The 23,467-nt window shown below is 47.7% G+C and overlaps 1 protein-coding gene across 3 annotated transcripts in view; it reads right to left on the bottom strand.

Annotated features, from left to right (window-relative positions):
* Window positions 1-23,467, bottom strand: part of TRMT61A (tRNA methyltransferase 61A) — a 62,362-nt gene that overhangs the window by 2,881 nt on the left and 36,014 nt on the right. For 2 of the 3 annotated variants that reach the window (XR_007377508.1, XR_007377509.1), the window contains exons 6-9: window positions 22,162-22,248; window positions 19,390-19,490; window positions 8,146-8,321; window positions 2,626-2,727 (exon numbers count right to left, since the gene is read on the bottom strand). The gene's annotated coding sequence lies outside the window, so the exon portion shown is untranslated. Of the gene's footprint in view, window positions 1-2,625; window positions 2,728-8,145; window positions 8,322-13,523; window positions 17,466-19,389; window positions 19,491-22,161; window positions 22,249-23,467 lie in introns of those variants that run through there. The other variant, XR_007377510.1, reaches the window with a different exon arrangement.

Genomic DNA, 23,467 nt, shown 5'->3' with positions numbered 1-23,467 from the left:
GGCAGCACGTTTCGTTCAGCTGCACTTGAGGGTAGGATGTGCAGAGTCACAGGACTGGGGACAACCTCTCTCTTTCCTAAAGCATCTCCTCGTGTGCAAAGGACATGTTTGTAGGCAGCTCACACTGTGTTCTTGGGCAGGGTCTGTGGCAGGAAGCCCTCCTGTCCCCCTGTGTGTCCCCAGCCACCACTAGGTGATCTTCCAACCCCTTATTTGCCACCCCATGACTGAAGGGAGGCCCTAAACAGCCCACAGAATGTTCCACAGAGATGCTATTCATGAAAATATTCCGTGCTGCTCCGCAGAGTGCAAGCGGCAGTTTTGGGTTTCCTGGGAAGAAAGCCTATTAAGCAGCCTTTCTGGGAGATTGCCATGGCAACCCTCACACAATGCCAGCGGCCCAGATTTGCCTCAGCCCCTTGTTTCTGAGCTGACAGCAGTGATTTTAATGCTCCTTGAACCAAATCTTTGCATGCAGAGAGCGCTTTAGAAAAATGCTTTTAATCAGGGCCGGTTGTTCTCGCTCCTTTATTCAGCTGAAGCGAGCAGGGCCGCCTCTCTTGGGGCTGCAGCTGGGGAAGGGCCACAAAGCAGGCCCAGGTTCTGTGATTTCAGTATCCTTCCGTGGTGGAGGCTCCCTGCGAATGATGCTCGGGTTTGTTTGCACAGGGGATGCTTTTCATGGCCTGAAGCCATAAGCAGGGCTGGCTTGTGGCACAGGCTGGTGACATGGGAGATGGGGAGGCAGAGCCAGCAGCTGAGGGCACAGCTCAGAGCTGTGCCTCTGCGTGGGTGAAGCCATTGGCCATCTGACCTGGGCACACGGTGCTCCGGGCTGCCAGAGAGCCAGCAGATGGGCTGGGAGTTGGACACAGCTCACTGCGGATAGGAAATAAAAACCAATGTGTCTGACCAACATGACCCAACCCCTACAGCAAGGAATCCCCATCCAGGGCTGTGGGTCCCTGGCAGGCCCTGCAGGGACTAGGTCAAATGTTTTATTAGTCCCAGGGGCTTGGATTGAAAAGGCTGTGCATTGAGCCCTGAGGGCTGTGCCCTTGATCACCAACACGTGCACCTCCTGCAAGGGGAAGTAAATCAGAGCTCCACGTGCCATGTGTTCCTGTTGCTTTGTCACGTCTGCTGAGGGCCAGACACCAGCCCCCTCATTGCTGCATCTGGCTCAGTGTATGCATTGGCAGCACTCCTCGGATGAATGGCTGTGTGCTGTGAGCATCCGGCCTGTAAGCAACATGCCAAGGGGAGCGCTGAGCGCTTCTGTCTGTGCAAACACTGGGAAGAGAGGGAGCTCCTGAGTCACTGCACCCTGGCCTGGGCCAGCTCCAGTAGCCCCGTGAACTGATCCTCCTCGGGTGGAGCTGCCTGAGGATGCCCAAAGCTCTGTGCAGCCACATCCTCATGTGAATCCTACCCTGGCGAGCGCCTGGGAGAAAGGAGCTCCCTAACACAGGGGCTGGTGGCAGAGGTAATGCAGCAGATTCCTTTGAGCTGTAAGAGCATTTATATTCCTATGCCATTTGCCTATGGCCTAAACCCCTTACTAATGCCTCCGCTGGCAGGAAGCCACTACTGTGTTTATCTGCTCTGCATGCAGCTGGTGGCTCCTGACAGGCTGCCTTGCTGGAAGGGGTGCTCCCACACCACAGAATTGGTTGGCACATTGTGGGCAGGATAAGCAGGCGTTATCTATATCTATCAAGGCAAAGAGAGAAGTTATAAACGCTAACTTATTGTTTCTTTGCAAGAAGACCCTTTGGGCTTTATCTGGAACAAACATAGCCATCAGAAGCACAGTAGCCTGTACACAATTACATTTTAGGGGCCATCTTGCCGCTCTGGGTACCAGGCTGGTCCCAGACTGATCACTTTGGTTATCTCTGTGCTCACACAGTGCTCCAGGCACTGCAGTGACCCACATGGGTGGGATGCACTCTTGGGATGTGCTGTTGGAGAGGCTGTCCCACTGCCTTCCCTCAGCAGTTTGCAAAGACAAAGGCTGCACAAATATTTGTGTGTGAGGGAAAATAATAAATACAGAATGATGCATTTTGCCTGAGGACTGGTGGCATTTGTTTTACCATGCTATGCTTGTGAATGTTTGTAAACATGGTGGGAATTTACCATACTACAGCAGCAATTGAGATTTGTTGATTTTTTAACTGCATGAAAAAACACATTGTGTTTTTTCCTTTCCCTTAAAGGACAGCCTCCTCCCTGCTGGCTTCTGAGGTACTTTGCAGACCATTCCTGCTGAGCTGGAGGCAGAGGAACAAGTTGTGCAGCACCCAGTCCTAAACCCTCCATCCAGAAGCTTCAGATCTTCAGGATGGTCTGTGAGCACCACAGAGGCAGCTGGGAGAGCCTTCAAACCTATGCTGGAGTTTTTGTAGCTTCTTGTGCTGTGAACCAAAGCCTGCAGCCCACATACAGGTGAAGCTTTTTAAGTACAAAGTAGGTTAGAAATTTAAGTGAAGAGTGCCCACATGGCACCAGCAGGAGATGGGCAATGAGCCACGGGCTTCCTGCTGCCTTGAGGTTTATAATCCACAGTCAGTGCTCGAAATCTCCATCGCTACACCACTGCCCATCCATGTGCCCCATTACCTTGTGTGCAGCTGTGTTCCTTCCAACGCTGTGTGGCTGTGTGTGCACCTAGGAACCACATCTCCTGCCACTTTCTTCTTGAGAGCAGTGGAAAGTCACTCCCTGGTTTAATAAAGATGGAAAAAATCACAAGTCCAGCAAGTCAGCTTCACAAATATGTGAAAATTGCTCCTGCGGAGGGAGTGTGCCTGCTGCAGTGCAGCCAAGGCGCAAGGAGGACCTTGGCCTGGGACCCAAGTACTGATAAACCTCCTTAAGGGCTGAAGGTCAGGTTTGGCAATGCTGAAGGACAGCAAGCTGGAAAAAACCTGTGTTCAGGCATTCCCAGACTTCCTGTAGCTCAGAGTGCTTTGATTAGGTTGAAATGTTGAGCATCCCCTTTCCTCAGGCCCAGTTATCCCAGCTGAAGAGCTGAGGGCTGGTGCCAAGGTGGGCTGCGGGGTACCCAGGATAACCTGCAGCATGATGTACCCTCATAAACACTCCTGTAACAGTTGTGAGGGCCTTGATGAGGATCACGTTTCTATTATGGAATAAGGTTTAAGATGCTCCGAGTCTGACTCATCTGGGTGTGCAACATTACTGACAGTTTTTATGTAGCTGAGTCTTCTGGCAAGAAACGGATTTTAACTGCTTGCCTGACCCAACTCAGCCAAACCTGAGATGGGGCTTGCCAAATAACCCATGGCACTGTGCTAATCCTCCCTCATAAAGTCTAAGCTTCACGTGCAGCTGCCCGCTGCCTCTATTCTTCTGGGTTTATGACACATAGGAGACATGAGATGATTCATTTTATCTATCTCACTTGTGTACTTAAGAGGTACCACGCAACCTGATGTTCAGACGGACCCTGGCTTTACCCATAGGTTGGGCCTAAACCCCCTTGCAGACATTCCTTGGAGACAAACAAGGTCAGGACGGATGGGACTCTGGGCACCTGATGGAGCTGTAGGTGTCTCTATTCATTGCAGGGGGGTTCTCTCCCAACTCAATTCTATGATTACATGAATTTTATATATATATATATATATGTATACATATATATATATTCCTTTATTTGAGATCTGCATATATACATATATTCCTTTATTTGAGATCTGCAGCATTTTGCCTGACTTCTCCAGTGGAGACATCTCCCTTGCACACAGCTCTCACCTCCAGCCTGCACCCAGAACAGTGATCCAAGCATGTGCTGGGATTCCTGTCCTGTTGGAGCATGCTTCCAGCAAAAACCATGCATGAGCAATCTAGTACCCTCCCAAAGCTCCTGCTGTCTGCCAGGATGCTCAGCTGCATGAGAAGGAGGCAGAAACTGTCCTATGAGGGCCCTTTTGACGGTGGAGTCCTGTCTGCAACCTCTTCTGTCACGACCTCTCCAAGCAGCACTCATCAGGCAGTGCTGTCAGATTTGCAGCCAGGCTTTGCTTGCCACTGGAGAAGTGTGGTAATGAATTCCCTTTGGGTCAGCGTCATCTGCCGCAGCAAACTAGACAGATGGAGCCTGAGGGAAGCGTTTCCATAATGAAGCAGAGAGGCAGAGTACCTCTGTGGATGGCAGGAGTTCCCCTCTATTAACAACATTCTTAACAAACACTTTTGATGATCCTTTCACACTAACTGTTCTTCTTAGAAGTCTCTTCATTCAGTGTTACTGCTTCTCATTTTAGAGAGCTCCTTGAGCTTTCTTACAGCCCCATTCATGGACTTTTATTATATTTCAGTCCCTTATGGACTCATTTATTGATCTGCTGCACCTCCAAGTGGGCTATTAACTGTGCAGTTAGTTATCACGTATGTGAAACACCAGTGGGAAATGTTAAATGTAGCCCCCTCCATTAAACTCAGAGTGTTCTTCTTTTCCCATCAGAAACAAACGGAAACAAAGAAGATGTCTGTGAGGTACAGCAAAGGGGGCCAGATAAATGCAAGAGTGGGAGGAACATGCTACTGGCTTTCCTGGAAATAACTTTCCAATGGCTCCTTTTCTGTTACTTGAAGCCCAAGGACTAATGCACAACACAAATGTCTTTACTCAGGCAGCATTCCATGGTCACACACTGTCAGAAGTGTTCAACACAACATGTTCTTACCAGTGGGCACACATCCATGTACACGGTCACGTCCAATTACCAGTGACAAGCCACACCACTGGGACAAGACGTCAGGCCTCTCGGCTTTCTTCATGAATCACAGCATCATAGAATCATAGAATTGTTTGAGTTGAAAGAGATCCTTAAAGACCATCTTCCTTTTCAGTGAAAGGGACACCCACAGCTCCATCAGGTGCTCAGAGCCCTGTTTGGCCTGACCTTAGCTGTCTCCAGGGATGGGGCATCCACCACCCCTCTGGGCAACCTGTGCCAGTGTCTTATTACCCTTATTCTGAAAAACCTCTTCCTTATATCCAGTCTAAATCTCCCCTCTTTTAGTTGGAAACCATTTCCTCCTTTCCTGTCACAACTGACCCTTCTAAAGAGTCTGTCCCTGTCCTTCCTATTGCCCCCTTTACATACTGTAAGGCCACTCTTATGTCTCCAAGGAGCCTTCAGTTCTCCAGAACACAGTCTCAGGAGGCTTCAGGAGCTGAGACGGGCAGAAAAACAGCAGGTACTGTGAGCACTGATAAAACCAAAGAAGGCAGCAACACTACATTAAATATGGGTTTGGAATTTAATTTTAAAACTCATCTCATTCCATGTCTGCTGCCTTTAGCTAATTTTCTTCCCAAGATAACTCTGCCGTTGCTAAGCCTTCCAGGAGAGAAACTCATGTTCCTAAGGGCCATTACTGTTGACACAGCGGGACTCCAGCTGAAAACTAATGTGATGTGAAAGCTGGGTCTGGAGGACACCCTGGTGCACATTGCTATGCCCCTGACAGCTCAGACAGAGCACATTTGGTGGAGCTCTGTGCTGAAAATAAGGGTTGCAATTGTGCTGGTGAGGTGGGTGGTGGGAGATGGGCTGTTCCTATGGCATGGGGGAGGGATGAGGGCGAGGGGGCTGAGGAGGAGGGCTGCCTTCACTTTGCTCCCCAGGCGCCTAATTGCAGCGGCATACATAGTGATAAGCTGCCGAACTGCCTTTCATCAGCCAAGAAACCCAGCATGTGAAAAAATTTGGTATGTCATTGTCTGCCCACATAGCTTGCTGCCTGACCTGCCGGCGTGCACACAGGACCCAGACATAAAAGCAAATCCATAGCCAGCATGGATGCAGTGAGAGCCCCCACAGCATTGCACTGAGAGAGGAGCTCAGGAATTCAGGTGATGAAAATCAGTTCCCTTCTGACATGCTGCATGCTTCACTTCTCCCTCCTTTGGGCTGCAGCTCGTGTGACATGGTGCTCCCAGCTGCATATGGGTGGCTCGGCTGCAAGGAGCACATGTATTGGAGGTCATGAGCATCACGTTTGTTTTAGTTTCCAGATCCAACTCTTGAACATAGAGCATTTACAGGAAACCTGTAGTTTGCTTATTTATTTATCCATCTCTTCCTGTGACTTCCAAGCAACGCTTTGGTTGTCTTTATGCTAATCTGAGCGCTGCTGAATAGAGAGGCCTTTTTCCCCCCATTCTGTCCTGCGAGAGGTCATCTTTATTCAAGAGCTATGAATGATGTGTGCGGGGCACTAATCGCACACAAAGAGCCACGTCCGGAGCCAGCCAAGCATACAGCTGTCCTTTTGTTCACAGGGATGGAGATGGAACCTAAAAAGCGCTCCTGACCCAGGGACAATAGCAGTGGCTTGTGAGACGCCTGAGATTTGGCAGGGCCTCTCCTTCCTGGTGCTAAAGGGCCTTTATTAAGCATAAATCACATCAGCTGCCACCACAGCCCTTTCTCAGCTCATAAAAGATTCCCCTTTGCTGCCTAAGTGACATGATGGAAAGGGATCGCTCTGAAATACCCTGAAGACCGAAGCAAGGGACCAGGTTAGGACAAATGGCACTTCTGGCTGTTTAATAGTAGCACTTTACTGTCACCGTTACGAAAGTGTTTGCAGCTGGGCTCATTTTTTAAGCTGGGTAGATTCTGTGCTGGCTGGAAATGTCAGGAAGCCACCAGGAAGGTTTGATACCTGTGAGTTATGAACGCAGAGCCCAACAAGCTCCAGGATAAACATGTTGCCAGCGCTGATGTCACTGAAAAACTCTGATGCCTCCAGCACCAAGACAATAAATCAGCGTAGAGCATCACTGCAAAGAGCATCTCTGTTCAGGGAGTAATTATCAGCCTCCCCTGCTCGGTGATGTAAGATCAGACAATCACATTTCCCCAGGAAGTAAATATTCTTCTTTCCCTTGGGAATAAAAGGGCAGCCTGAGCATAAGGAACAGAATTGCCAACGGAAAATGCTTTGCTTCACATGGTGCTGTTGGCAAATCCTGCCCCTCGTTACCCAGCTGGTGCTTCTGTGCAAGAGGAGGCCCTGGGATGTGACCGGGAGCATGGAACGTGGCATCCACAGCAGCTCTGGGGAGGACATGGATGTGTCCTCCCAGCACATCAAGCTGGCCAGGAATGACTCAAAGGAACCCCCCAGGCTATAACTCTCTGCATACATTTTCTGCTTCTCATACAGAAATGTATCAGCAAAAGCTGGCTCAGATGCCTTGCCCATCCCTCCTCCACCTGCTCATGTTAACCTCTGTGGACATATCCAATTTTACAGCTGTCAGGACAGTTGTCACAGGGAATGTGATTCTCTCCCACCATCACCCCTGCCAGCAGGCTGCTGTCTGTGTTCCAGTGCCTCGCAGATCTCTTGGGCTGGATGCACCAAGACTGTGCTGCAATTAGCTCAGTGCATTTGTTTTACCTGCTGGAACAGGTAATTCAGTAGCTGGCACTAATCCCCAAATTCAGCATCCATGCAACACTCAGTGACACTTCTGATCATCACCTCACAGACTCTGTGAAAGCACATTAGTGGCTCTCACAGGCAAGCCTGTCACTGGATAACAAACAGAGTAATTTTTCATACTCCCAACATATCCTGCAGCTTTTGACAAGCATCCTGCTGCTCTCCCAAGGATTCCTATGTAGCTGAGAGCATGAGCCAGTGTCTCACAGCACAGCTCCTGTGCAAAATGAAGCATCACTGAGACCACGTCTTGGGCTCTGGTTGTGCCTTCCCTACAGGACTCCAGGGTCAGCTCCCAGTGCTGATAAACACACAGGCTTCTTGTTCTGCTTTCACTGTCTGTTTGTAGAAAGCTGAGTTGACTGTTGAGATTTTCCAGATTTATGTTGTATTTCTGCATCCTATTAAACTAATTTTGAAATAATTTTAGGGGCATACTTTTTTCCATTGAAGACTTTATCCAGTTTCCAAATATCAAGCAGATTTCAGGTCTGATTTATCCTGCCACATTCTGGTGCAAACTCTGCAAGCCCATGAAGAGTCATCACCTTCTAAGCAGCAACTCTGACTCTGAACCTGCAACAACTGGTTGCTGCCAACACACCTGCAGTATGTGAAGGATACACAAGTGCAGACTGGCTTGTTTTGCCTTACCCAATGGTTGAAGTTCTTTGTGGTTGTGAAGCCATTTTGCTTTGTGAAGATTTTGGTGAGATTCTGAGTCGTGCAGTGTGGAGCCAGGAGTTGGACTCGATGATCCCTTCCCTGTGGATCCCTTCCAAATGGAGGTTATGCAGAAAGACACGTTCTTTCCTGGTACTGGTAATGGGCTGGAAAAAGGGTGAAAGGAATGTTAGTAATACTGAAACTGGCCATCACATGGCTACTTTTCAAAACTCATTGGTATGAAGTGCTCACTATTTTTTTCACAGATGTCATTTAACTTCAGTTTTCTCCTGAATAGCGTATCTCAAAATTGAGGCAAATGTTTAATATCTCGAGGCATATCTCATAGACAAAGCTAAAGGAACATGGTTAGTGGGCATGGTGGTGATGGGTTGATGATTGGACTAGATGATCTTAGCAGCCTTTTTCAGCCTTAATGATTCTATGATTCTATCAAAGCTCAGTGTACCTGAGTAAAGTTTGGTTTGTTAACGTTTAGGATAGCTGATTGGAAGAAAAGGCAGAGAGAAAATGAGGCTTCAATAGCTTTGGTCTTCAGATTTATTATTTTTTATTTGCTATAAACCAGAATAAAATGCAGAATAGGATTTCACATACTGAAAGTATCGTTCTATGAGCTCTCTTTGCACTGAGGAGCTTTAAGCCATTCTAAATGTTGTTTTTTTCCCTTTAAAATAGCTTTTCAACTGCTTCAATGCACAGACATGAGTTTCAAATGTATTTCACTCACTCATTAAACAGAAGAAAAAGGACAACAAATGTCAAAGCGAAAATGTGCAGAGATGGGGAGATGATTCAGCCTTACTAATAGCTATTTACCATGGCGTTTGCTTTATAAGTTGCAGATATAACTTCTAGCAAAGTGGGATTGTTTCGGAGTGTTTGCATTTTCTCCTCCCTGCCCTTGTGCCTCTTTTGGGGGCAGGGGACTGGGACTGGATGATCTTGGTGGTCCCTTCCAACCCAAGCCATTCTATGATAAGCTTCTCTAAATGTCTGTTTGTTGGGGAAGGATGGCCATCAGCTCTATGCACAGCATTGAAACAGCAGAGCATGAGCTTCTCTGAGATAGGCATGCTGCAGATACCCACTTATTGTTTAACAGAAACTTAATATTGCACATAGAAAATCTCTCAGATAAATATATACACTCCTGTTCAGCCTGGCATGTCCCTGCTGCACTGGGGGGTCTGTGGGGTGTGTGACTTCTGATGGTGCCCTGAAGGTGCTGGGAAGTGTAAAGGATTCTTTCTCTATTTCTAAGCAATTATTGCACTGTAGGATGAGGATATATGACAACTACGCAAAGCCTACGCTTTTGTCTTTACTTATGTGAAATTCCTGCACTGTATTCTGCTGTCTCCTGAACAGCAGCTGATAATGGGGTCTGTTCTGCAGCCCTGCAGAGCTTTAGCCCCAGGCAAGAAGAGTTCTGGGCCAGAAATATCAAAACTTGCATACCTACAGGGAAAAGTGCTCCCATTGATTTTTTTTTCACTGAACTGCTATGAAGATCTTAGAATATCAGCAAACCTCTTCTGAAATCATCATCCCAGTCCTAGTAGCACACATACAATTGACACTTGTTCTGAAACCAAACAGAAAGGAGATGGATGCAAAATCCTTGTTTCTCTGATGGCACTGCTCACAGTTTGGAATTGCTGGAGTTTTTAGGCTGCTGTGAGAAACCTGCAGTATCCAGCACTTGCCATGTGAAGGACTTCAGTGTAAATTCAGACAGTGTTGGACACATTTCAATCAATTATAGGAGCTCAATCTTTTTTTTCCAATTCCCAATGGCTGCAGGTGAAGGAGGACAACTGCAACCAAGGCAGAAGTTTTGCTGCCTTTGCTCTCCTTGCCTCAGCCTTCCCCACTGCTGCTGCATGTGACGTTGGCTATTTTTATCCTCCATAAAGACGGTATCATCAACTCCCTCTGCTGCAGAAGAAGCTGTGATGGATAATTTAATAGCAAACGTTTAGATGGTTAGTGATGCAGGGAGGCTTTTTAAAGTCAGAGGGAAGCTGAAGAGGCGAAGGCTGCGCTGCACTTCTGAAATCTCGAGAAGGAAAATTACAACAACGAAAACTGATGTAGACAAAACTCTTGCTAAGGTGTAAGATGCTGAAAGAGCCTGGGGGTCCATGGGGTACAGAGAGGCTCAGTCCCTGGGCATGGGCAGTGATGGTCACAGCACTACGGACACAAAGCTGGTGAGGAGCAATCTCCTGCGTGGCTCACAGGAAGAGGGCTGCTCATCCATTATACCCCCACCCAACATCACCCAGAAAAACAGACTGGCTGCTCATGCCACCAAACCACAAGGCAGCTATTCGGGTCAGCAATGAGGCAATGAAGACAAGCCATAGGTCTGTCTGTCTTCAATTGCACTCGCTACTGTTGGATGAAAAAAAAAAAAGTACTCAACAGTTTTCTTCGGTGGAGGAAAGATACAATTTGAAGAATCTCTCTTGACATTAGGAATCACCTGTTTTTCTATCTTATTAAAACCCTTGTGTTGCTGGAGGAAGGGTGCTCCTTCCTTGGAGCAAAACCCATGTTGTAACAGACATCATTATCCTTAATGTCTTCTGTTGACTGGAAGATACCACCATGCTGAGCTGTGCACAGGAAGGCACTACAACTACAGTGGTATAATTCTCCTAGAGCAGGCACAGATGTGTTGTTATAAATACATCTGTATTGGGATAGCTATTCCCGAGCAGAAATGGAGTGACTCTTCCAGTCTAAAACATGCATGCCAATTATACCAGTATAATCTATGCAGTAGGAGAGGTAGTAATGTAACTTCATAAAGTAGTTAAGGAGAAATTTACCAGCTACCGTGTTGAATACTTATTGGTGAGCAAATAAGCTCGGGTCTGTTGTTAAATCTCCCCTATGTAGCAGACACAGTAGGACCCATATGGATAGCAGTACTAAGTGTTAATGGACATTAACACTCTGACTCCTGCAAATGGCAATAAAATCCACGCCTTGGTAAAAATAATGATGGCAGCACAAAGCCTGAGCATAAGCCCATGTCCTGTGTGAACAGCCATGCTGAAAGGAAGCAGGTTTGCATCTTCCCTCAGCAGGGAAAAGGTGAACCCCACGTCAAAACCCTCCTGGTTTTGAGATTTCAGTCCTTGGCAGGGGTTTGGCATCAGGGGGAGGCTGCAATTACCCCTTCCTTGGTGGGACCAGCCTCAGGGCCAGGGCAGACTCACCCCCTTTCTCTTGGATGTGCTGAGGGATCAGTGAGACACAAGCATTAGTGTCGAGTGGCAGCTTTCACGCTCTTCTTTCGTTTATCACTCTCAGCTTACATTTATATACATACCACAGTCTTGAGGAGTACAGGATTCAGCCTTTGCTAATATTTTGCTAGAGCCCAGCATCACGACTTCTGTTTGGTCTGGCAGGGCTCATTTCAAAGACGTCTGGTCCCCACAGGGGGCAGCTGGCTTTCTCTCTTTCTTCATTTCAACCTGCCAGCTGTCTTCTCATTTCTGACTTTTAGACTTGCTTTTGTTCCCAGGCAGAAATATCTGTGCAGGGCAATGCTGAGCTGATTTGGTGGCAAGCTGAGTAATTTTTCAATGACATAATATCAGCCCATTTTAATCCCTGCAAAACTTCACTCTCCTATAAACTGGATACATTTAATTTATTGGCAGCATCAATAAAATAAATGGAAGAAGAGGTTAAAAGAAGAATTCCCATGTCTTTCCTGCTTTCTTAGGAAGAGCAGCTCTGGAAAGTGGACACAGGATGCAGAGATATGCTTTGCTCTGCATCTCCTTGGTGACTTTTCCAAGCTTGCAGAGATGTTCCTCAGTACTTGTTATTTCTGTTCCTAGCTGAGCCACAGACATCACTACAAAGAGAAAGATGCCACCATTTTCTGAGAGCTGCTGACGAGGCGAAGAAGAAGCCATGATGTGCAATCAAGCTTTGTGTTTCTTAAACCAACAGGGAATGCTGTGATGACTCCAGTGGCCTTGGCAGTTCAACAACACCAAGTTTTTTCCCAGGATGAATGTAAATGAAAAAAAGCATTCTTTCTGGTTTAACACACCCCTCTGAGAGCCATCTCAGTCTCTGCTTCTCCAGGGTGCCAATCACAGTTGTGTGAGAAACTCTCTTCTTGCTTCCAGCCGCTTCTTGGTGGTGTGGGTGGAATTGCTGTTCTGTAGGTAAGGGTGCCCCAGGGCTCCATTTTGTGAATCACGCTACAACAGCCACCTCTTATCTGCCAATCAAGGAATTATCTGACAAGTCACTTTACAACCTACCATCCAGTACTTTACAATCTACTGTAGGGTAGACTTTTTGCCAAGATAGTTCGTGGTTTATTCTGAATAAATGCACGCTAATCTCATTTAATCTAGGATGTATGTAGTTCCCAAAACTTCCTGCCCTCTCCCTGTGCTCTGTTTACAAAAATTGCAGCTCTTCCTCCTGCTGCTTGGATGCCGACAGGGCTCTGGTATGCTCTGTGTGCATTTGTTGCATTCTTATATCTTTTCTTTTCCTTCTTTAACTGAAAGTCAATACCAGCTTCTCTTCAAGGCAAGGGCAAGGCTGTGATGGATTTCAGCAGGTGAAAGGCTGGGCCTTTAGCTACTATGGTCACGTACCAGAAATGAGAACAGAATCACTTCCATGGGACGAGGGCACCTTTGAAATCCATTATCCACCATAAACCCTGTTGGTCCCACAGCACAGCTGCAGGCACAGCAGTCACACAAAGGCAGCTCGAGTTACCAGAAATTAGATGAGTTACCAGGCCTACCCTGAGCACGGCTGAACGGCTGGAGAGACTTTCAGCATCAGCCCTGGCAATGCTGGAAAGAGAATCATGCTAAAAATTATATTGTGCCAAGAGAACTTGCTTAGCCCCAGCAAGGTAGATGACTGCGTAAGAGGGTTTGGTTACCACAAATACAATGATACTGGAGTGCAGTTTTATGTCCTGACTGGCTGGGAAAATGTTGTGAGTGTATTAACAGTAGCATTTAGATGGCCCCAGCTCCCTAGTGCTGCTCCCAAGCTGTGGGAGGCCCTGGCTGATGCCAGGAGACAGACCCAGTGACCCTTGTGGGCCCCTTCCAACTGGGGATATTCTGTAACTCCGCGATTCCCCACAGTGCCTCTCGCACTGCTATGCAGGACCACTGCTCCCCAGCATCGTGCTTGAGCATTCAACCCAGTGCACCTCACTTGTGCCCAGGTGTACTTCAGAGACCCGTACTTCACATCACCGACTGAAATTACCCACTTCATTTGGGCTTGTCCCATTAGCATAGGCAGCTGTGCCCCATCAGTCCCCACCTGCTGCACTGTGGGGTAAACCCTGCTGACAAAGGCTGGGCTGCAGCTGCTGCTGCTCAGATGCCCCCAGGTCTCAGGTATCACCCAGGGATTTCCGTTAAAGAGGAATTAAATTCCTTGTCCCTCCTTCATCCCTTTTGTTCTGCTGTCTCTTCTTCCTCCTGACGTTTTGAGGAAGGTTCTATGTTATGGGAGACTTGTGGGACATCAAGGAGACAAATACACCGAGCAGCCCAGAATTTCATGAAATCGTCCTTATTTGGCAGATGACACCGACCAGGAGGGACCGTGAATGAAACGTGTGGGGATCGTGAAGCCACAGCAGGGGGCAGTGCTATATGGTAAATCCCTGTATAGGCTGTCAGACATTTTGGGCATGGGAATCCTGAAATTACAGAGCCAGAGGCTGCAACCTGGAGTTTGCTTAATATCCCTCTTGTTCCCTAGCCAAGAAGCAGCACTTGAACTATGAGGATTGGTGCACAACTGACGCTGTAAAACTTTCCAACTGAGATGTGTGCTCAATCATGAGGTTGAAGAAAATTATCAAGAGATGTGTTAGGGTTTGAGTCCATGCATATATTTTCCCAGATGATTTGTGGTCTCCTTTAGCATGAAATACCTTTGACTCTATAGTTTGGAGACTCAAACTACCACAGCAACACCACAGCACTGTGCAGAGGGAGCCCTCAGTGCCTTCCTCAGCCAACATGGGGAGGACTCCATGTGGGGCTGCTTCAGTTAAAACTCAAAACTGCCAGCCCTTTTACTGAAAATATACTTTTCCTGTATTTACTACAGACCACATCCTGCCCCAAGTCCATCCAAACAGGACAGCACTGTGTAAATAAGCAGAGGGCTGTGAGGCCCGAGCTGTCAGCTCTTGTTGACTGTAGGTTTCAACCCTGTCCCACAGCGCTGCAGGAGCTCCAGGTGGCCTCTGTGAGGCAAGCAAACCAAAGACTGTTGCTGGTTAAGGTAAAAAGTTTCTGCTTCACCTGTGGTAGTTTCGGTTGCCTTTATTCCAGGAAGGTGAGCAGGAGGCAGCAAAGAGCTCTCCATCTCCCTAGCAAAGAGCTCATTCTCCTCTTACCAGCCCGCAGCTTGCAAAGATCTCAAAAGCGCCCTTCCAAAATCTCCTCTAAGAGCCAAGATAGTGATAAGGTTTTGACATTTATTTTCTTATGCTTGTAATATATGCCAGAGCAAGATTTCTCTCACTGTTCTCTTCCTGGATGGACTCTGGGACCACTGCCCTCCCATCCAGGAGACCTCTGTGGAGACTGCTGCAGTACAGGGTACAGTTGGGTTTAGAAAGGATTCCACCAGATCCCAAAAGCTCTGTAGGTGCCTGAAGCCACCACGAGAGGCACAGTGGAGCTGTGCAGCCCAGGGGACCTTTGCCCATCAGGGGACACCAGCCTGGCTCTGGACTGGGCTTTCTGTTTTTTGCCTGTTCTGATCTCTTGCTCTCCAGCTTATCCTCTCATCCGTTTCTCCTTCCCACATGACGTGCTTCTCCAGCTTACCCAAGCATAATGCCAAGTTACAAATTACTTTTCTCAAGTCCTGATTAATCCATTAATGGTTGAAGACTTGGATCCATTTCTCCATTTTCTGCTCCTGGTGTACCTGTCCCCAACGCAGGAGCTATTCCTGCCATGGAGAAGCCAGTGCTGAAGATATAACATAGGATGAGGCAGGGACAAGGGCTGCTGAAGGGCTCCTAAATCCCAGCTCCCAGGATCAGCCTTCCCCTCACAGCTCTCAGCTCTCCCAGCATGGCGTAAGCCCAGCAGCTGCCTTTTGGAGGAGGCTTCACAGCCAGAGAAGGGGCTGGAGCGGAGGTCCTAGGGCTGAAGGTGATGCAGGTGATGGGGCAGTGCCAGAAGGAGATTCAAGGAAGCATGACTTAAAGAAAGATCCAAACTGTGCTACTGAAATGTAGCCTGGCTCAATTCCCTTGCTCTAAGCTGCTTTCATAAACCTGCACGGTGTCTTTCACAATGCAGAGGACTACTAAGTCACGCCAAAAGTGAGTCCACAGCCTCCCAAAGGACAAGAGCTGCAGATAGGGCTGCAAGGAGGCCAGCTGAGAGTCATCATGAGGCTGGCTGTACGCTCACCAAACATGTACTTAGAGGATAGAACACGTTGCCCCAAGGTTATACAGATTCAAGGAGCGATTAGACAGACTCACTCAAGGAAGGTACTCCTCGGGCTATTAAACACAGATGTCACCAGTGTCCTTGAGCTGTGGGTCACTGGAGGCTGGGTGAGCATGTTGCATGTGCTTTTAGAATATCAGAATATCACAGAATGGCTTGGGTTGAAAGGCATTTCTGAGCCACTGTGGTGTGCTGGAAGCCATGCAGGTCTGGATGGGAATGTCCCACAGGCAAGCTCCTTCCTCACCTTTACCAAACTTTTGCTGCTTATCCAAGAGGTTCTGCAGCCCACCTTCCCTAAATGCAGACTTTCCTTCCCCCATACTCATGCTGACTCTCTCCTCTGGCTGTCACATCTAGCCTTAGGGTTCCTGTGCCTCTCCCTGACTGTGCACCCTCAGAGGAGTGGATCTAGATCCTAGTTCATGTCTCTGTACAGGGGATGGGGCAGCCCTGGGAACCCTCTCACTACATCACACCAGTCCCCAAGACAAGCTGCACCAGATAGCTTTAAAGCAGTCGTCACCAAATGCTTGTGCAGCATTGCTTGGAGGAAGGGCTTGGGAAGCTCTTGTGCAAAGATGACCTAATTTACAGCTCTCAGTGCTATTCTAGTAGGTTTTGTGTATGTGTGTGTGTGTGTGTGTGTGTAGCAAAAAAGGAACCTGGCATCTATCCTCATTTAATTCTGCTCTCAGCCTGACTTTGCAATGTCCTAGTGAAAGTACAGCCAAGAGAAACTTTTTTTTTTTTTTTAAACAGACAAGGGGAGTAAAAAGCAAGGAAGAATGAGGGAGAAAGAAGCAGACAAATAGCAACCAAGGATTTGGGCACTGCAGTCCCAAACAGCTCCATGAATAACATTACCCACTGCAAATCAAGCTGCTGGAATGGCTGCCCTGACCCAATATGCAAATGCACTGAGGGAAGGGCTAGGGCAGCCAGGACTGTTGGTAGCCAGGGCAGCTCCCCACACCGAGCCCAGATGGTGCTTCAGCTGATATGGCTCTGCATACAGCCATTTGTGAATAATGATCTGCTCTTGATGTGGTACGTGGGGAGGCAGTGGGGCCAGGACTGCCTTTTACCAGCTCAGGGTACATTCTTGTGTACTAGATTTCCAAGACAGAGAGGCCCAATACTCAGAACAGCTTTTCCAAGTAGGGTTGCCAGTAATGCATTAAGTTACAGTAGATATTTCACCATCACAGATGCAGCCATGAGCACTTGCCCATGTTCAGCGTTCGCAGGTGAGAGCATCTCCTGGCAGCCACCTCACTGGCACCAGGCAGTGCTGCACACAGACCGGCCTTCTGGCCTGGCACAGAAGGGCAAACCTTGACAGGCATGTCCTGGCAGTGAGCATTGCTACCCTCTGAGTCCCACACACCTGCAGTCACGTTGCAGTTGATGTTCTTGCTGTGCCATTTCAGCTTCCCTCCAGGGATCAGTCCCCTCTTCTCACATTGAAGGCTTTCCTTAATTTCCTGCTGGAACACTCCTCTCTGCTTCGTATGGCTCTAGTTTGACTTCCTCCCCTTTGCCGTCCTTGGAGAACCTTGCTGTATTATTTTATATGGTGTTATTGCCTCGCTTTATGGCTCATCCCTCAGGGAACACTGCAGATGAGTCCTTTTGTTCTCGGGTGACATGCCAGTACATATTCTGCACTTTTCATTATTATTTTTAGGGCTACACCCATGTGTGTTATAGAGCCGTGGGTCCTCTAAGCTGCTTCTCTTGCGAATAACACAGAGTACCTCCTCAGCATCAACACCCCTGTAAAATATTTGGCAGCTGAATGTTACTAAGATAGCTCCCTGAGCTGTGATGCATCTTGTCAGTCTCACATGAGATGCCAGGACACTGAACTTGAGCATGAGGTGCTAGCACTTGAATCAAAACTAATTGCTGTAGGACATCAGTGTCTGGAATGAAACCAATAAAGCTGAAGCTAGCAGAGGACAAAATCAGATTGGCAATTTGCTTGGGGGCAGCTCACTGACCTCCCTGCAAACAGAACGGCGGGTTGGTTGGTCCTTCCTCAGCATGAGAAATAATGCAAAACTTTTAAGGACTGAAAATTGACCGCCATACCTCTCTCTGCAGTATGCTCATGACATTGCACAGATTTTGAAGGTTGAGCCATGCAATGGTTCTCTTGGACTCATCCTACTGAGTTACGTGGTACAAGGTATGGCACGTGCTCATGGCACCTATGGTACCTGTCCATAGCAGCTGCATGTCCTGGCTTACAGCTAGTGGGTAGCTTTGGCACTCCTAACAGAGCCTCTGCCCTTAGGTTTGAAGTGCTTTGATACTGGAGGAAAGTGGGACCACTGATCTCAGCTGTGCAGTCAGTTTAGCTCTATGATCCCGTGCTTTCCTTTAATTCTCATTGCTTTACCCCACTCCCAGGGACATTCCTGAAATTCTGTGCATGCCACCAAAATACAGACAGGCAGTTTCTGCAAGGCTAAAGACAGGTAGCATCAAATGACTTTAAGAAAACAGTTGAGGAGTTTCAGAGCATGTGCTGTGATAGAAATCTTCTTCACCTGCTGTAGGGAAGAGAATACTTCAGCAGCTGTGTGTATAATTAGCACTTATCAGGCAGTGGGAAGGAAACAAAGGTTTGGTAATTTGAAGAAGAAATGTCCATGGGAAGGTTTTTTTAAAGGTCACATAAATCAGCTTCTGGGCAGCTGGGGAGGGAGGGAGGCACCTGGCAGCGCAGCCTAGCATGGCCCAGCCCAGCCAGCTCCAAGCAGGGCCCATGCATGAAGGTCATGCAGGAGAAGGGGCTGGAAAGTTGTGCACACAAATCAGAAGTGAAGGAAGATGACACTGAGTTAGTAACTAAGCTGGGGTTTCTCTGGTTCAGGCACAAGAGTCTGATCCTCTTTCAGATAAAGACTCTGGTGACATTGCTATTTCTTTCACAAACAACACTACTCTTCTTGTGTCCTCACCAGGGCAGCAGATAATAAAAAAAGCATTATCTATTTGATTTGTTGATTTCAGAGTTGTTCTTCAATGCCAGCACCCTTGCACCCTACAAAGCCCCTCGAAGCCAACAGGCTCAGGCCTGGGGTGCCAAGAGGGCGGCATGCAGCTGCTGCGGGGATGGGGGCAGAGATGGGAACAAGGATGGGCACTGGGAGGAGTTGTGCTGCATCCTTTTGCCAAAGTGCCCGGAGCACCTAAGCCTAAAGGAAAGTCATCGTGAGCTGGCAGAGCACAGTGAGACCAGTGAGGCCTGGGCTATTTGCTCAGCACAAACCCTGTGCTCAGCCAATTGTTTGGCTGGTTACAGCTGGACTGTGCTTACCTCAGTCCCACCTGATCTACCAGTTCTGCTCCTGTTGAAAAGGGGCCAGGAAATGTTTTTGTAAGAAAAAAAGTGAAACATGGATATACAAAGCTCTCACTAAAGCTGTGTGAGGCTCTGTTGGACGTATGCAGGTGTACGTTCAGCTTGCACGTTGCTCAGGTAAGTGGCGTGCATTGCATGAACCATCAGCAAGGTCACCCAAGGTAGCTGGATGTGCCCGGACGTGTTGTAAATATTACAGAGCCGTACTGCTGCTCTGCAGTCAATGCAGCCCGCAGTTAGAGATTTCTGTACTGTTAATGATTTTGTGCGGTACACTTGCTTCTCCTGGATGAGGAAATTGGTAATATGGCTGCATAGATCACTTACCTGTTAGTATACCTCTCCTGGTGGAAACTGGGAGGGTGAAGCAGTTGCTGATCACATGAGAATGAGAGAGCAAATGCAAACATCTCAGCCGGCATCGCTATCTGGGAAAAAAAAAAAGTAATATGCAGGGTTGACACAGAGGCAGATTGTTGGTCACTTAGCTCTGTCCTGATTTGACTAAAGCAATTTACTTCCAGCTTCCTTGGTTCTAGTGACAGGGAAGGACAAATTGCAGCTGTATGTAAAAAAAAAAATAATTACTTAACTGTGCTGCAACTCGTGCTGCTTTGTGTTAACTGTTTGGAGGCTGGTGCTCCATCCCAAGGGCTCTGCTGCGCCCTGAAATCCCAAAGTAGGAGGGACACCCTTGTCTGTCTGGTAAGCACAAAGCAATCCGTGCTGTCCCCCTACGGACATCCCTGGCTGTTTTTGGGTGCCCAGAGGGATTGTACTTCCCTGAGTACAGCGGGTGCTTTGTTCACACCCAGCCAGCAGCAGCCGCGCCGCAGCCCTCAGCCCTGGGATGTGCCCAGCTTGTTGTGTGGAAAATGCCAGAGAACTCAGAGTTAAGATAAGCAGTGGTGGCTTTTTTAGCAAGGCAAACAACTGCAGTGCCCAGGACAAGCTCTGCCTCTTTCCATGATGAGCAGTGCTCAGGCGTGCCAGGCATTTTTTCCCTTTCTGAAACAGAACCTCCTCTCCAGAAGCAAAATTAGAAAAGAAGAAGGAAAGCGTGAATTTTGTGATTTAAAATTCCACCTTAGAAGCGTTCGCCATCTCAGGGCCTGCCATTAACACCAGAGTTTGGGCTCTCTGCAGCATGAAGCCTTGAGCTGGAGAGCTGAGCCCCTCGCTCCTGCCTTCTGCCAACAGCTGGATGGCTGATCCTGGAGCCATCGTGCTCTCTTCCTTCAGTTCTTGACTCCATGGCCTTGTGAGGACAGCTCGAGTGCTGTGACATCTTTGTGTATACCTAATGTTGATCGGTATCAGTCCTTATAGAGGGCCCATCAAGCTGGCAGCAATCACAAGAGCTTCAAATCCCGATTCTCCAGCAGCCTTTGGCTGCTCTTCTCATTGTTCATCAATGGATACAATGAAGGCTCTTACGGAGCTTCCAGCCACTCCATGCTGAAGTTGTGGGGCTGTTAAACACCCACTGGCACTGGGCAGCCTGCATCAGCAGTTTGCATCCTGTGGTCCACTCTCACCTCCATTTTAAACATAAAGGCAAAAATGAAATATACCAAGGAGAATGAGAAACATGGAGAAAACCAGAGAAGCTTTACCAAGGTGTTCACTTCTAATGTAGTGTGAAATTTGTGGGCCCTCTTTCCAGTGATACTGTGAAGGATTACAATTTTGCCTGGTTCTGTCTGCCTGCTACCTCCTTTTGGCACGTCCAAGTGAGCAAAGTCCAGACTGATCCTTGTTGGAAAGAACACATGGTCTGCTTCTCAGAAGGATTAAGAATTCAAGAGCCACTGTCAGGTCCTGTAAGTACATGTACGAGGCCCCAAACCCAGCAGCCCTGTGCTCTTGACACTGAAAAAGCTCATTAGATTCTTCAGAGCAGGACACAAAGGGCATCAATCCAGCAGCATCTGCTGTGGCACCATGTCAGGAGGGGTTGTGCCAACAGGTAGAAAGTGCAGTGACCCACACAGGTGGATTAGCATCTATTCGCCCAGCAGGCAATTTCAGCCTGAAGATCTCTGAACATACAGCTCCTTTGCATTGATCTGGTCCAGAGTGCAGCTCAAAAGGGCTCTTGAGAACACCTAGGCAGCAGATGTCATCCACGGGATAGCACAGGCTAGGAGTCCCAAGTCAGCCTGCTCTGAATTCAGATGTCTGAATCACAGTCCCACTTCCCCACTGGGCCAGGAGACTTGGAATCAGATCACAGCAGCATGAATCAGGACTGGAACAAGCTCTTCTCCAGACCATCAGGAGACTCTGAATCAGGTTGTGAAACAGCCCTTCCATCCCTGGCATGGAGGGCCTGAGTCAGGGCTGAGCTGACACTTCTGTTCCTGAGCAGAGAGCATGAATGCAGCATGAATGCAGCAGCGAGTGTCCCTTGGAAGAGACCCTCATTGTGTGTCTTGATTACAACTGCATGGGCACTTCAGTTCTCAGCCAGAACTTTTCTATAATGAAGTGGAGATAAGATAGAGAAATATAAAGAGGAGTGTTCTTGAACAGTACTGATGACTGTTTTGAAGAAGGGCACTAAAGACAACACTTTTGATCTTCCCTTGGCAATGTCCTGGTCCTAAATAGTACCTCTAGTAGTCTCATCATTGCCTCTATGCTTAATTCCGGGTAGCACAGTTGGTGCTGATTGTTATTTAGGTTTATTTAGGTTATTCCTGTCTGGAGATGGGAGCACGGTGTGCTATGGTCACGTGGCAGGAGAACCTTGAAAAACACCAGCTAAGAAGGAAACGAAGGCCCCCTCCCTGCTTTGCAGAGGAAGATCATCCAAAGTCACTGAGGGGCTCATCATGAACAGCTCAGCTTCAGGCTCAGCTGCTTTTATTGTGCCAATATGGGCTTCCTCCCTTTCCATCATGGAAGAAGGGCTGCCTTCCTCAGCTTTGTCCTTTTTTTTGTCCATTCACATCATGCATCACTTCACTGTTTTCATAGCTGTGGGAGCAATTAGCACGGACTGCATGCGCTCTTCTACACTCCTTGTCTTTATTATTGTCCATGACACTAACAGTGGTCTCTGTCTGGGATCTTAATGCTTTATATGACACTTACTGTCATCTGAAATGTATTTCCTTCCATCCAGGGCCATGGCATCTCTCAGACTTCAGCTGGATCTAGGAGCTCCACAATGGAGGTTTACTGCAAGAGGAGGTAGAGGCAGAAGGAAAAATTAGTGAAAATTGCATGCTAGCTCCACATGTGCACCCTGTTTTTCGGTTGTGCGTGGGACAGAACAACACAGCCAGCCAGCATTTCACCACTGATGGCTGTGAGATATCTGTAGATTAGTCATGACTGCCCAAAGGTTTTCTTTCCACCTTAGCTGTGAATGAGGCAGCCCAGGTCCTGCTCCCAACCTTCGGTGTCACAGCAAAGCATATTGGATTGCAGAGGGAGAGGGAGGTCAAAAAGCAGTGCTACTGTGAGAGAGGACATGTTATGGTTGGAGATGAGGCTGACTAATATCTGGCAGGAATGAGAGGATATTTTGAGCAATCTGTGTAACCTTCTGTTTCCTTTACTTTTTTCCTATACTCTTTTCTCCTTCCATTACTTGCAGCTCTCGTATCACATGTCTACTTGGGATCTGCTCTGGTGCCCCTGAGAATCCCTCTGATGCCTTAAGAGAGCTTTGGAAGGGGCTACTACATAACTATCCCTGCAGCCTGTAGGAGAGTGGTCATGGCAGGATTGGGCCAACAGTGGTGATCAGAATACAAGTAGCAAATTCAAAATAAAATAACAACTAAGTGGCAGCTGCACTCCAGAGTTCAACACAAGCCAAAACAGAGTCCTCAAACAAGGAAAACCCAACAGGCCACTTCAGGCTATTAAAATGAAGCATAATCATGATCTGGAGTGAAAATGAACTGTATTTTCCAGATCCCGACTTCTGGAACCCTTCCAGTTTGAAGTGCCTTCCACACCCCCAGGGAAGCACCCTGCTTGTTTAATAATAGTTGACTTCTAATTTGAATCATTTCTAGAAGGTGTGTCCATAAGCAAAACATCATTCTACAACCTTAATTTTCCTAGTTTTTCCATATAGGTCAACTCAGGATCTAAGTTTTGAACTTACAGAAAGGCTCCTAAAAGCCATCCTTCCTACAGACTGCCATTACATCTAATTGCTATCACCAGCAGCAAGAAAGTGTTATGGTAAGGAAAGCAAGTGGAAACACTTGTGGACAGAAACAGCATCCCAGGCAGAATCCAAAGAAAAGAAAAACTCTTCTTGTGGCCTCGAATGCTTAAGAATTAAAACTCATGTGCATAAGATATTGTTTTCAGTTTTACTGGGCTAAAGTGTAGAAGCTGGGATGTAATTAATGTAGTGATTATTGAGATGCCCCTGGGA

The sequence above is a fragment of the Lagopus muta genome, chromosome 6, assembly GCF_023343835.1.
Source record: "Lagopus muta isolate bLagMut1 chromosome 6, bLagMut1 primary, whole genome shotgun sequence".
Taxonomy (NCBI): Eukaryota; Metazoa; Chordata; class Aves; order Galliformes; family Phasianidae; genus Lagopus; species Lagopus muta.
The sequence above is the reverse complement of the archived record's forward strand: the minus strand, read 5'-3'. Positions and strand labels throughout refer to the sequence as shown.